The sequence below is a fragment of the Protopterus annectens genome, chromosome 5.part0, assembly GCF_019279795.1.
Source record: "Protopterus annectens isolate FY-2018-M chromosome 5.part0, PAN1.0, whole genome shotgun sequence".
NCBI lineage: Eukaryota > Metazoa > Chordata > Ceratodontiformes > Protopteridae > Protopterus > Protopterus annectens.
Window position 1 is genome coordinate 14,644,101 of NC_056735.1, and position 15,890 is coordinate 14,659,990.

A 15,890-nucleotide genomic window follows, 5' to 3' on the forward strand; every position below is an offset into this window, starting at 1 on the left:
CCATGGCTCTGGCACCAGTTATCCGCTTCTGTGAGGCCCTTCTGAAGGATATCTGTGTCAGATGTGTTTTCGACTATGGCCAGTTTGCAGTCATCTGCAAACTTTGTCAGCCATAACCCTCCTGTGTTTGCTTGTACTTCAGAAAAGTAGATGCCGAACAAGAGTGGACCCAGGACTGAGCCCTGTGGGACACCACTTGTGACAGGCTTTGAGTCTGACATGGCTCCAGCAACTCTGACCCTGTGGGTTCTGTCACTTAGCCAGTTTGCAACCCATCTTGTGATGTATGGGTTTACATTCAAGCTGATGAGTTTTTCGATGATACCTGAGTGGGTATTGTGTCGAAGGCCTTTGCCAGGTCAAGGTAGGCTGTATGGACTGCCTTTCCTCATCAATGGCCTTGGTGACTGTCTCAAAAAGTCAACCAAGTTTAAAAGGCATGATCTGCCTTTGACAAAGCCAAACTGGGTTGGATCCAAAGTCTGCAAGTTCCCTATGTCTTTATTTATGAGTTCCATTATGATCCTCTCCATGGCTTTGCAGATAAGGCTTGTCAAGCTAATGCGACGGTAATTTCCAGGGTCGGTGGAGGCACCGCCCTTGTGCAGTGGGACCACAGTCGCCGCGCCACTCCTTGGGCACGATCCTGAGGTGAGGCTAAGATTAAACAGCTGTCCTAACTGTGGGTTTAATTCCTCATTGAGTTCATGGAGCACACAGCCGGGGACACCATCCGGTCCCATGGATGCTGTGTTTTTGCTTTGGAGAGAGCAGTTCTCACCTGGGCGTTGGAGATGTTTGGGGCTACAATCCTCTGGTATAGATATCTCCTTTGGGGAGGGGGAGAAGTTTGCACTGAACCTGTCAGCCAGTATGTTGGCAATGTGTGTAGGTTCAGTAATCTTCACATCATTTTGAACTAATTTTGAGCATATTTGGGAGTTTCCTCCTAGGTTTCTAACATAGCTAAAGAAGGCCTTATGATTGTCTTTTGAATCCTTGGCGATTTTTCTCTCAAAATTTGCCTTGGATGATTTTATGACAGCTCTTAGTTTTTTACTTATAATGATCAAAGGTGTCTTACCTTTCAAGGATTTTGCTCTATCTTGTAGTAGCTTCCTCCTTTTGTTGTAGAGCTTGTTTATGGCTGGGGTCCACCAGACTGGACGCTTGCCTTTGGTACAAAGAGTCTTAGTTTTGTTTGGGATTGCCTGATCCATGCAGTCCTGTAGGTGCTGGTAGAAGGCATTTGTAAGTGATTCAGCGGTTTGAGTAATGTTTACCACTGGCTCAGGGGCCTTAAAGGAGACCACACTAGTTTTTAGAAGTGTGAAGTCGGCTTTTGAGAAGTTTTTCACTGTGGTCTTTTTTATTTCAGGTGGGGCGGGATGAGGACCTCCAGCGAGATTAGTTTATGATCTGATCTCACCAGTGAGGGGTATACTTCCAGTGTTGAACATTGTGATCCCATGTTCGTGATGATGAGATCAAGTATGTTTTCTCCTCTTGTGGGGATGGTGACTAGTTGTTCCATGGCATTTGAGTTTATGAACTCCAGGAACCTTTGGGCTAGAGTGTTTGGGCTTGAGTAGTGTTCCCAGTCTATATTAGGGTAGTTGAAGTCACCTAGTATGATGGTGTTTGGAGATACATTTATCCCCTCCATTGTTTTCAGGAAGGCCATGTGAGGTTCCTGAGTTTGAGAGGGTGGCCTGTAACATGCTACAAATTGCAGAGCAGTCTTGCCTATGGTTAATTGCACCTGGATGGTCTCCGATGCATCGTGCATTGCCACCAACCTTGAGGTGTGGATATGGACACCCCCCCTCCTTTCTTGGTGTTGTCCGGATTTTGGGGCCGGAACGCATGATATGAGGTGAAACCTGCTAGTGCTGGGGTGCTCTCAGGAGCCTTGAACCAGGTTTCTGTCACAGCACAGACATCGATGTTCTCCATACTGAGAAGGGCCTCGAGTGCGTGCATCTTGAGATTGAGACTTCTGGCATTGAGCAGCATTACCCTTAGTTTTTACTTTTTGTGTTCTAGGGTGGTAGGTTTAGAATTTGAGCCTTGCCTAAAAAAGGCACTATGGGGTGGCAAGAGCCTTTGCCAATATCCGAAGCCTAGGGGTGACAGGTGCAAGCCGCCCCTTGCAAGCAGCGTGGCTTGTCCAGCATGTCATCCCAGGCAGACAGACATTGATCCCTTTGAATGACACCAGAATTTAAGCCAATTATTAAAGCTGATCATCTTATCACTGTATTGTGGCATCATTCTAGGTGAAGGTAGGATACTGCTCAAGGTCAGGGTCATACCTGCTTGGGCTACATAATCAGAGAGCTCCTCAATGTCTTTTCATGTAGTCCAAGGAGGTACGCCTCAGGTCGCTGACACCAGCGTGGACAATGACTGAGTCGTACTTGTACCTGCTGTTGAGAGACCTGAGTGCTTGTGTTATGTGGCGGATTCTAGCCCGACAGGCAGCTTACTGTGACCTTCTCCTTACTCAGTCTGGTGAGCGGACGCCAGTGTGTCTGACTATGGAGTCACCTATGACAAGTATGTTTGGTGTTGTATTTGGCCTTAAGGGCAGTGACTGCTTTGCACACTGATTTTGTTGTTTATGTGTTGTTTGTGTGGTGTATTGAGTTTGCAGTTGCTTGGGTGTCTGCTTTGGAGGCCTCTGCTGTTTAGGTAAATTTTTACTCAGAGCCTCCGAGTATGTCTTAGTGTGTTTATGTGTTTGATTCAGTGGTGTGGTTGAGTTATGTGAGACTGGTATTGTGGTGTGTGTAGTTGCCTTCTCCTCCTGTCTGGTCTTGACAGTCCTGAGTTGAGAGAGCTCAGCCTCCAGTCTGGCTAAATAGCTGCATCTCTCACAAGTGTTAGTGTTATGTGGGAGGAGGAGATGGTTGTCCGTGTACATGAGGCAATTGTAACATTGTCTCAGAATTCCCAGATTCACCAAATGGGCAGGAGAGGATGCCAGCATCTGACCCTTCGACATGCTAGAAAGAATTATGAGTTGGTATGAGACAGAAAAGTAGTGGGCTTAGCAGGGAAGTGGGCACTCCTGGGGGGTTTTGCTAGTGAGAGATTTGTATAATATAGGAGTGCTTGACCTGCAAAGAGAATGCTTATAAGACAAGGGATATGCTTATAAGACAAGTGCTGAGCTTTTTGAGAAGAAAAAGCTATTTGGAACAAGTGCTGCACTTTTTAGTGTAGGTGTAAACTGTTTAGGTTCCTAACAGAGCAGTTCTAAGGGAAAAATTGAAGAACAGACTTTCTGGAGCCAGAAAGAGTTTAACCTTGTTTAACCGGCGCTGCCCGATGCTGCTCTAGTGGCAACTCCGCGCTAAAGCACGTTAAAGCGTGCTTGATAGCAGGGGCTGGAAAGAAGCAGGAATAGACCCAAAAGGGAAAATAAAAATAGAAGTTATGTTCTTACCATAACGTTCCATGTTAGTTGTCTTCTTCTCACCTTCTTCTTGCTGGATGGGTTCGGAGCCGACCTCGGCTCCGACTCGGCCACTCTAAAAGCTCGAGAGTTGGTTCCTCCGGCTCGAGGCTCCCCTTATATCCCACAATGCTAGGCGAGAGTTACCTCAGATCTCGTTTGTAAGCTAACCCAGCTTATATCAAAAACAGTAAAACTGTGAAACAGAATCCACCTCTAACAGCAGGAAGAAAAGGGGTGGCGTATATCCTGAAACAAGAAAATATGCATAATAGCATATGACTAAGAAAGAGGTGGTAGAAAGAGAGGTCACGATCACAACTCCTCTAGGTCTGTCCAGGCCAGGGGGAAGGAGGAGGACGCAAGAAGAAGGCGAGAAGAAGACAACTAACATGGAACGTTATGGTAAGAACATAACTTCTATATGTTAAGTTGTCTATCTCACCTTCATTCTTGCTGGATGGGACCGGCCCTAGCACTTTGTCCCGGTGGCCTAACGGAACAGACTCCTGAGAACAGTGGAACCAAAATTAGCTCTATGCCTAGAAGCTAAATCCAACTTATAATGGGAAATAAAAGTGTGAGGAGTAGCCCAAGTAGCCGCTGCACAAATGGTGTCAATAGGCAGTCTGTCTTGAAGGCTAGAGAAGTAGCCAAAGCTCTGGTGGAATGGGCTTTAGGTTTATTAGGCAGTTTTGGTGTCTAATCTCATAAACAAGGGTAATCAGAGATGTTAGCCATCTGGATAAAGATACCTTTGAAACTGGAAGTCCCTTTCTGCTTTCCGTGATAGGAGACAAACAGCTGATCAGATTTTCTGAATTGTTTCGTCCTGTCCAAGTAGTACCTTAATTGACGATGAACATCCAGGCAGTGTAATTTTGTTCAGACCTATTTGAATACTCCGGGAAAAAGACAGGGAGGTCAATGCATTGGTTTAGATTTGATGTTGAAACCACCTTAGGCAAAAAGGACGGGTTAGTTCGTAAGGAAACTCTGTCCTTATGGAACACAAGGTAAGGAGAACGACAACTGAGTGCTTGAAGTTCTGAAATTCTTCTAGCTGATGTGATAGCCACCAGAAAGAGAGTTTTCCATGATAATAACTTTAAGGAACATGAAGCTGCAGGTTCGAAAGGGGAAAGAATCAAAGAAGCAAGAACTAAATTTAGGTCCCAAGGAGAAGGAGGATTTCTTACAGGAGGTCTGAGAAGAAAAACTCCTTTCAAAAAGGCTTTGCAGAGTTTGTGGGACATTAGGGCAGATTCAGAAATACCCACATGGAAATTAGAAATAGCTGCCAATTGAACCTTAAGAGTAGATGGAGATGAACCTGCATGGAAGAGTTCAGCAAGAAAATCAAGGACTAGTTGGATGGAAGCGGTGAAAGGATCTATGTCCTTTCCTTGTGCCCAATATGAGAAGCGTTTCCACTTACTCAAATAAATCTTTCGAGTGGAAGATTTATGGGAAGCTATCAAAATATCTCTAACAGAGTGAGATAATTGAGGAAGCTTGGCTACGGTTGGAAGTGGAGGAACCAAGCAGTGAGGTTCAGAGAGGGGAGGGAGCGATGAAACTGACCCGACTGATGGATCAAGAGATCTGGAACTAGGTCCAGATTCCACGGTCGCTCCAAAAGAAATCGATGTAGAAAGGGGAACCACACTTGTCGAGGCCAGTAAGGAGCAATGAGGATCAATGAGGCCTTCTGAGCGATAGCTTTCTGTATTACTTGAGAGATCAGTGGGAAAGGAGGAAATGCATACAGAAGTCCCCGGGCCCAAACTTGGACTAGCGCGTCCCTGCTGGGTTGGCCTGGTAAAGGGAATAGAGTGAAGTATTCTCTGCACTTGCTGTTTTGGGGAGTAGCAAAAAGATCGCAGCAAGGCTGACCCCACTTGAGAAATATCTCTCTCACTACAGAGTCTTTCAGAGACCACTCGTGAGGCATGAGAATAGCTCTGCTCAACTTGTCCGCAATGTGACTGGACTTCCCGGGGATGTGCGTTGCTATCAGAAAACGCTGAGAAGAAATCGCCCATTGCCACAGTCTGAGTGCTTCGACACAGGGGTATGATCTGGTTCCGCCTTGTTTGTTGATGTACCACACTACAGACATATTGTCTGTCTGATTGCAATCGCTCCCAAGGGAAGAGAGTCTTGAAGGGCTTGCAACGCTAAAAGCACTGCTCTCATCTCCAGAACATTTATGTGCAAGTGGCATTCGTTTGGTTGCCATGTGCCCTGGACTGTCCTGCCCTGATAATGCCCCCCCCCCACCCGATCAGGGAGGCATCCATTGTCAGAGTAGCAACCGGAGGAGGTGGAACAAATGGTCTCCCCAACAGGAGCTGGGGGGAAGACATCCACCACATGAGATGCTTTTTGCACGCCATGTGATCATAATGGTGTGAGACATTGGAAGTTCCTGGTATGACCATTGAGAAAAGAGCATCCACTGAAGGATCCGCATGTGGTATCTGGCCAATGGGAGGAGAGGTATGGTCGCTGCCATGATTCCCAACACCTTTAGAACTAACCTGGCTTTGGCTCTGTTGTTGTTGAGAAGAAGTGACACCAATTTTTGAATGTCTGATATCCTTTGGTTCGTTAGTGTTGCAGACATGTTTACAGTATCTAAATTTGCGCCTATGTAGGTAATAGTACGACAAGGCGACAAAACAGACTTTTCGAATTTATTGAGATACCCAGTTTTGACAGACGCGAAAAGTGTAATCTCTGGCCATCAGAAGGAGATGCTTGGTGGGAGCTGTGAGGAGCCAGTCGTCCAAATATGGAAACACCTGGAATCCTTGTCGCCTCAGGTGAGAAGCTACCACTGCCATGCATTTGGTAAACACCCGGGGGGCAGTGGTGAGACCAAAGGGCAGGGCCCTGAATTGAAAATGACTGGTTCCCAGCCTGAAGCGGAGGAATCTTCTGGAGCGCCTGTTCATTTTATGTGATAGTACGCTGCCCTGAAGGTCTATAGAGCACATCCAGTTTCCTTTTCCCAATAGGGAAGAATGGATTGCAGCGTGACCATCCGAAATCTTGTTTTCTTGACCGATCTGTTCAAGATACTGAGATCCAAAATTGGTCTCCAGTCCCCTGTTTTCTTTGGAACTAAAAGAACCTTGAGTAGATTCCGGATCCTTGTTGGTCTGCTGGCACTGGCTGAATAGCTCTTTTGAAAGCAGTTTTGAAATTTCCAAAGCTGCTATATCCCTTTGAGCGGTGGAACATCTGGAAGGGATTTTTGACTGATTTGGAAAACGAAGAAAGGGGATGGAATAACCTTCGAAATGATGGACTGTACCCATTTGTCTTGTGTCAAGGATAGCCAGGCTTCTGGGTACAGTGACAATCTTCCCCCGACTGCCTCCGAAGATGGGCAGTCGGGCAACACCTCAGGGATGCTGAAAGGGCTTGTCAGGAAAGGCTTCCCGATTGCCCTGGTTCTGCGGACCCCTGCCCCTAGGGCTTATCGCCTACCATTGTTATTCCCACCTCTGCCTCTGGTAGGAAAACGACTCTGCGCCAGGCTAAGTCCCTTGAGATTGTTTACGGAACCACATCTTTCCACCCTTCTGGCCTTTGGGGTAAGGCCTAGAAGGAGTCGAAAAACGGACTCCGACGGCAGAAAGGGTCTTGCCATCAGTCTCGCACCTAGTCAGGGTTTCTTTCACTTGAGGACCAAAAAGAGATGATCCATCAAAAGGGGAGTTTGTGAAAGACGTCTTGAAAGGTTCCGCAAAGTTGCATAGCCGCATCCAGGCGTGCCTACGTAAGGCCACCCCTGTTCCTGCGGCTCTGCTCACTCCATCGGCCGCATAAGAGAGGAGGCGCATGGAGGAGTTGGAAATGGAATTAAGGATAGCTAGCTGCGTGTTCATTTTTTCTTGGAACCCCGCAACTGTAGGGTCCTTCAACATCTCACTCGCTTCCTTGACCAAGTCCCTTTGAAGACGAGTGAAATGGCACAGGTAATTCAGCGAACGCATGGTAAAAGTCGCTGAGGAGAACATCCGCTTCCGCATCTATCCATGGACCTAGATTCCTTGTTAGGTGGATGGACAGGCACCGAAGGATCAGCCAGTTCCTTCTTTGTGGCAGCTACCACCATAGCATCCACAGAAACTCCTTTTGATAAAAATTGCTTGTCTGATGGAGCTGTGATGAATTTGGAGGGTCTCCTGGGAGTGGGGTCCACTGAATCAGGAGCCGCCCATGCCTTTTGCAACCACCTGCATGAGGGGGTCAAGGGGGGACACCCAGGAGGTGGAAGGACGAGAGCCAAACGCCTCAAGATACACAGATTCGTCCTCTGAAGGGTTGAGGGCTGGCCAATTTCCCTCTGTTTAAGGATCTCCAGAATGTCTGCAAATGAGACATCTTCAGAAGGGGAACGGGGGGAACCCTCAGAATCATCCAGATCTGTGTCCGACGTGATAGACTCAGGTGAGTCAATGTGCTTCCTTGCACTTCCTCTTCCGAGGGGCTCTTCTGCCAAATCAGGAGAGGCCTCGAAGAGGATGAAATCCCCAAAGGGGACTCCTGAGGAGCTGGCTCTCTGCGGTCCGGGATGAGGGAGTGAGTCGACTTACCTTGAGGCAGCATAGAGGGAGGGGCTGACGGAGCCGACTGTGGAGTAGTGCCAGGCTCTAACACACTCCGCATGACCTCGAAGCACCCCTGTCAGGCAGAGCCAGAGGTCCCCGCCCGAGGAGCTAAGGACCCCTCGCCCCGACAGTGATGGCTCGAAGCGATGTCGGAGCCGAACTCACCAGCGCCAAGCACCGAGAGGGAGAGGGGGTCGGACAAGGGTCCGATGCCACTCACAACGTCGGAGCCAACGAGGGAAGTCCGGCGCCGAGATTCCTCCACGGAAGAAAACGGAGCCGACGACGGAGCCGAAGACAATTGTCTCGGCCCGAAGTGACCACAGTCTCGGTTCCGACACGACCCGGCTCTGAACTCAAAAGAGTCAAGGAGGAAAGAGTTGATGGACCGGGGCAGGCACCGACTGATGAGTCGGGCTCTGAAGCATCTGGGCAAGTGCCTCGGACTTAAGTAGTCGACTCACCACCCTCTGAAGGTCATGATCGGAAAGCCTCGATGACCTAGAGGAATGAGACCTTTGGCTCCGTTCAGACAGCAGGGCAGATCCTGGACACGAATGAACGGAGCCAAGAGAAGGTGACCTAGACCTCTTTCTGGTTGTCGGCTCAAGATCTTGTCGGAGCCGACACGGTACTCGATAACCTCGGCCCGCCGGAGCCGAGAAAGCCACAGAAACTGTGGACTGAGTCTTATTGACTCCAGCCGGAGCCGATAAAGGCAAAGGTTGAACAACCTGAGGTCTCGGCTCAGAAGCAGGAGCCGAAGACCTCGATGCCTTAGAGGGCTTCCCTGTTGAAACTGACAGGGAATCCTCTGGTTTTAACAAGCCTCTCAAAATTAACTTGTTCTTTCTCTCCTGCAGGACCCTGGGGCTGAAGCCATGGCGCACAGCACAGGAGTCCTGCAGGTGCAAAGGCCCCAGACAGTAGACACAAGAAGTGTGAGCGTCTGTCAGAGACATTTTCTGACAGCACGCATCACACTTCTTGAATCCAGAGACCTTTGCTTCCTTTGACATTATCCTAACTGACAGGAGTACACTAACACACACCAAACACACAGTTATACCCTGTCAGAAAAATTATTAATAGTAAAAATAATTAACAATTTTAGTCAAAAGCACAAACACACCCTAAGGAAGGGAAGGCCAAAGGCCCAAGGGAAGAACCAGCGGTTCTTTTAAAGAGAAAACGGGGAAAAATAGGGTCGAGGATAAAAAACTATATTCTACACTAATTTGTGAAGAATTAAGGTAAAAAGGGGAAAAAAGAATAACTTTTTAGTATAAAAAGCTAACACTCACCAGGAACCGGTAGAAGCAACCAACCTCGAAGCTGTAGCGGCAAACGAGATCTGAGGTAACTCTCGCCTAGCATTGTGGGATATAAGGGGAGCCTCAAGCCGGTGGAACCAACTCTCGAGCTTTTAGAGTGGCGGAGCCGAGGTCGGCTCCGAACCCATCCAGCAAGAATGAAGGCGAGATAGACAACTTAACATCTACAGTTTCAAGTCAGTAACCACCTCTACGGGGGGCAGGGAAGCTGCTCAATGTTAGTCACTGCCACTGATCAACAGAGAGACCCTCCTTCAGCCCAAGCAAAAATGGCCTCACAGAAACTTTCAAACAGTTCAGGAACAGCAAGCCTGTAACTGAACTTTTTTAACTCTCAGAAAAGTGGGAAAAAAGCAAGATTTTTTTTTTTGTTTTTGGTTTTACAGAGATAGCAGAGGTTCACAAGTAATATCAAGTTATAACAGTGCAGTAAATGACCCCACACAAGAGTGCTAGGTCAAGGACAGAAAATATGCAAGTTTTAAGAAAAAAACGATTTAAAATTAAGTGCAAACAGGAAATTCAGCAAACAGCTTTTGGTTGTGCTCTAAATACAGCTACTAATACAGAAATCAAGTTTAACAAGCCAGAAAATGCTCAAGCTAGGCAGCTATGCAGAAAAACTTAGCAAATAAACAGAGAAAAAATACTTAAAATCTCAAAAGTGGCTCCCTTCTTCTCTCAGCGTTTTTTCCTCTTGGAGGGTGCTTCACCAACAGCCAACAAGCCTGTAAAGACGCCCAAACCACGAGGAAACTAGGTTTTAAGAGAGGAAGATGAAGGAGTTATGGAAATGACCCCTAGTGGCCAATAAAACTACAGTTTCAAGTCAGTAACCACCTCTACGGGGGCAGGGAAGCTGCTCAATGTTAGTCACTGCCACTGATCAACAGAGAGACCCTCCTTCAGCCCAAGCAAAAATGGCCTCACAGAAACTTTCAAACAGTTCAGGAACAGCAAGCCTGTAACTGAACTTTTTTAACTCTCAGAAAAGTGGGAAAAAGCAAGATTTTTTTTTTGTTTTTGTTTTTTACAGAGATAGCAGAGGTTCACAAGTAATATCAAGTTATAACAGTGCAGTAAATGACCCCACACAAGAGTGCTATGTCAAGGACAGAAAATATGCAAGTTTTAAGAAAAAAACGATTTAAAATTAAGTGCAAACAGGAAATTCAGCAAACAGCTTTTGGTTGTGCTCTAAATACAGCTACTAATACAGAAATCAAGTTTAACAAGCCAGAAAATGCTCAAGCTAGGCAGCTATGCAGAAAAACTTAGCAAATAAACAGAGAAAAAATACTTAAAATCTCAAAAGTGGCTCCCTTCTTCTCTCAGCGTTTTTTCCTCTTGGAGGGTGCTTCACCAACAGCCAACAAGCCTGAAAAGATGACTAAAGATCATCAGAAGTTGCCATACATTAAGAAAGTCAATGAACATGACATTGGATAAGGAAGACTCTAAAGCGACACTCTGGTTTATTAGATGTCAAAGTAAGTTACGTCGGAAAAGTACGTCCCTGAGAAGTGCAAAATGTGACCATTATTCATCTTCCTGCCTCACACACAATGTGACAGAGTAATAATTACTACTTTACAAACCCCTTTTCAGGTTAACTGAAATCTTTCCAGCCAAACAAAGAATTATGCGATGCTGGAAATCTGGTTGAGTCTTTCGGCTTTTCCCGGTTAGGGATCGCCACAGCAGAACTCCGGTCCGCTAATGATTGGTAGTTGATTTTTATGTGCCGAGTTACCAGCCCTGGCACACAACCTTCAATGAAGGTACACCCATTCATGCATGTCTCCACGCAGAAGACGCTCTAGCTGAGAATCGAACTGGACAGCGTCTTACTGTGAGGCGACAAAAATTCTAAAGTAAACAGCCTAAAAAATGAGAGAAAGCTCCGCTCACAATGTTGAGGTCATGAGCTATCTATACCATTTAAGTAAACAGCTTATGTTTAAATTATCATTCAGTCCAGGGGGCGAGTCAGCATGCAGCCTCACTTGCCACTGTAGTTCCTTAACCTCAAGCAAGTTATCACTGTCACCAAAAGGCACAACAACTTTCTCAAGAACAGAAAAATTAAAGCATGAAAACTGTGAACACACAGAGCTACGCCTGATAAATAATTTTTAAAGTCAGAGATTCTAATAGCTCTGCAATGCTCCTTTATTCTGTCACTTAGCTTACGATTGTCTTACCAATGTAGAACAATTCATAGTATGAGCAAATCACAATGTAAACAATACAAATGGAAGCACAACTGAATGCTTCTTTAAACTTTAGGGTAAAACACCTTGCCGACAGAAAGAGCTGATCTCCCACTAAAATGTATTTACAACAAATACAATGATCACATAAGAACATACCTGCATTATTAGGAAATGAACAAACTGTACCATTTTTTTCTCAGATTCAAATGAAGATTTAAACATATTTTTTTAAACAAAATGAGGGGTGGGACCCAAAGCTCTGCAAAGTTCTTGGTTAGCATTAATAATGCTCCAGTTTGTGGTGATACGTTGTCTAATGTTGTTGGAATCCAAAGAGATTGGTAGTGGAAAATGAGAACTGTCATTGCCCTGATTTTTATGGATGTTAGTAAACCCATACTTTAAAATGGATTGGTGGCAAGAATGCCTGCAACTGGAAACTTGTTGAAAGCAAGAGTAGATGAAATCGGCAGGGTAGTTTCTTTCTAAAAAAGCCCTTTGACAATTTCACATTCTCTAAAAAACATGCTGTCTTCAATGACAAGTCTGCTGATGCATAGATATTGACCTTTTACAATATTATTTTTTATAAAGGTGGGATGTTAACTATTGAAATCTAGGTAATTGTTTCTGAAGGTGTTTTTATGATAAATTGTGGAGCAAAAACAGTCATGTAAGACATCAATAGACAAAGTAATGTCTAAAAAATGTGCTTCTTGACCAATGCCTGAAATAGTAAAATCAAAGAAAGAGATGCTATCCCTGATACTATTAATGAAAGCATCAAAATCTGAGTGGGAACATAACCATAGAAAAAAATATATCATCAACAAAATGCATATAAAGCAGGACTTGTATCTGCTTCCCAAGCGATAAGCACTAAGCACTAAGCACTAAGTTGGCATAAGCTGGAGCCATTTTAGCTCCCATGGCAACACCGTTTTTTCTGATGATAGATATTCTCATTGAAAATAAAAAAGCTGCTGTCTAAAACAATTTGTAACAGTCTACACATGGTTCTAACTTTCCCTGGTTCCATCTTAACATGTACAGTGAGGTATCTTTCCACCAAGCCAATATCTTCTTTGTGTGGAATACTTTGGTGCAAGATTACAATGTCAAGGGTAACAAGTAAAAAACAGCTGCAAGGAATAGGATTAGGAAGATTGTGGTTTTCACTGACAAAATTAAAGACTTGGTTTAAAAATTCCCAAGAGACCCTTAAGTGAAACATGGAACACTGAACAATGGGGTTTAAATGAAACTCAAGAAATTCAGCAATAAATTTAGTCTTGGTTTTCTTGCATGACACAATGCGCCTAAGAGGTGGGTCAAACACATTTTTATGTGTCTTGGGAATCTCAAACCTTCTCCCCAGACATGGATTAGTTACTAGTATGAACTCCAAACCATGATTTGAAAGAAGGCTGTCATTAAAAAGTTCCAAAAGAATATGAACAATTTCCTGGAATCTAAGCAAGACTTTATTTGGCTGGACGATGCTGTAGTTTTCGTTGTTACTCAAAGTAACTTCCATCTTATGGGTATAAACGATATTGTCCATAACTACAATACCAGAACTTTTTTCAGCTTTCATGACTCTGACTGAAGGATCTCTTCAAATCTGTTGAAGAGCTTTTCTTTCCAACGGCTTAAGATTAGACCATTTAACACTTGGTTTACTGGCTAAAACATTTCTGATTTCAGCCTCACATACTTCAGAGAAAACATTAAGTGAGGAATGAAGCTTTGGGTTAAAAATGCTTCTTCTAAGAATGTTGTCACTAATATCTTCATTAGAGACACTAATAAAACTGTCACTGGGAGTCAAACACTGGAATGAAGAATTACTGGGAGACATATAAGTGACACTACTACTTGTGTGTGAAACGTAAACCAAGCAGCTGTCAGAATTTTCTTCTGTACTGTCAGCTATAAAATTAAAATTATAGAAAAAACCTTGTTTCAAATTTGCTTTCTAACATACAATTTTAAGTCAAGTACTACATCTGTAACAACAGCATGTTGTTGTGGAATGAAATGGAATCCTTTTTCTAGGACTGAAATAACATTTGCATCTAATGGTTTGCTAGACAAATTAAATACTGTACTGGTTTTTGGAATAACTGCACAGAATCAAAACTCTTCCTCCTCTTGTGTGACTGCTGCTTGCCTCTCTTCATCTTCCTTTTACTCTCTTTATATTGAACATCTGAGAACACAGAAAGATATCTTTTTTAATTTTTATGCAGATTGTAAATCTAAAAATTTGGTTTGCCTAGTACAATGCAGATGCTGCACTGGATTCTATATAGGGAAAACTAACTGCTCACTTAAAGACAGAATAATGGAACACTGTAATTATGTTAGGAATAAAAAAACTAGTGTGTTAGTGAAACATATAATGGAAAAGGGAGTTGAACATTCTTTTAAGTTTTTAGTACTGAGTTTGTTACAAGTAAACATTATAGAAGGGGATCTTACTAATAAAACTGAGTTTGGTGAATTAAGGTGGATGACAGATTTTAGAGCTGTGAGCCTGGTTTGAATGAGTGTATTCCTTTAAAGCATGATTTGAAGAGCAGACCTTTATTTCATTGATTTTACTGTTTTAAATTATGTGAGTTGATTGGTTGTCAGTATATTTAAATATTTTATCCTTGTTTGCTTAGTATCTTTGGTCTGAAGAAGCAGAAGAGACAATGAAAGCACTTACCTGTCCTTTTTATCTGTGTTGGAATAAACTGCTGTTCAGCCTTTTTGGACATTTTTTATTTTTTACTTGGAACCGTTTGTGTCCTCAGTCCATTGATTAACTTTTTTGTTTATCTAGTAGCTGCTGCATCAACAAGGAATGAATAGATGTATTTTGTACTGTAACATTGTGAAAAGAACCATCCTGATCAATCGGTAGCAAGGGAAATAACAGCGGTTCCTGCTCATGGCTGTCCTAACAAGTTTGCTGCCACACAGGTGGATGCTGCGCAGTGTTCCATACAGAAGGGTTTCTTTTAGGTTGCTGTGGTATTTGAACATCTGGCAACCTTGCTTGCTGTCCAGATAATGGGCATTCATTTTATCAATTCCCAATATGACCACTATAAAACAACCATTTAAATGTGGTGCACCTTGTGATGATGATGGCTAATCAGGGGAATAATAATTTTGCTGATATTGTCATGGGAATTGCTGAAAAAATAGGACTCTAGCTCTTCCCGTTATTTTGTCTTTCCCTTCCCTGCCCTCAGGAGTCAATATTGACCTGCTGGAGCTGAATATCTACTAACTTCTTTTGTTCTTTTTCTTCCCTATATATGTTATCTGCTACATACTGTGCTTGATTTACAATTTCATGAATGCCTAAGCTTGGCCGGTTCAAACAAACCTTTTTAATCTGTCTATTGATGGTAACTAACCTCCTACAAAAGCTGCTGACAACTCACTGCCTGCTGCACCTTCCATAGGCTCTGGATGTTCAGAAAAGGCTTCAAATGAATCCAGCATGCATTGCAAATATGCATCAATAGACTTGTTCTCATTCTGTACAATAGTTCTTACTCTTACCCAATTAGAGGTAGGAGGGCACCCTGTCATGATGGCTTTTAAGAGGTTATTTCTAGCAGCTAGAAATCCATCACCTGCATGCTTCAGAATGTTGTCACCTACATTAAATTTATCCCATGTTTTCCTAAACATATCAGGAGGTGTAGAGGCTTTTAATACTGCTCTCAGGTCTTTGACAGCAGGGTTTTGCAACTGAGCATGTCCTTCTAAGATTTTTGCATATTTTGCTGAATGTATTCCAATAGGAGGGAGAAAATCTACAATGGTATGAAAATCTACTTCAATCCATGGTCGTACTACCCTTAAAGTAGTTTCAGCCTTACTATCTCTAGTTGCTGCAGAGTTTGGTATTTCTTGTAAGGGTGCATTTGCGTGCAAAGTATATCAGAATCAGTAGAACAGTCAGAATCTATCTCTTCTCCTCTCTTGCAGTTTGATTAGGAGGGGATGCCCACTGATATTCCTCCCCATCTATAAGAATTAGGAATTGGGTAATAATGTGCTTAATCTTGCTCAAAGTGCCATTTTTCTTGCTGACAAACTCTTATTAGGAAATTGTTTCAATTTTTCCACATTTAGCATTTATTTATCATTTGTTTATTTATTTATTTGACATTTGTTGACTGGGATAGTCCAACTGTGCAGCAGTCCTTTTTCAGTGGAGGCCTGAGGACAAAAGCTCCAAAAAGTA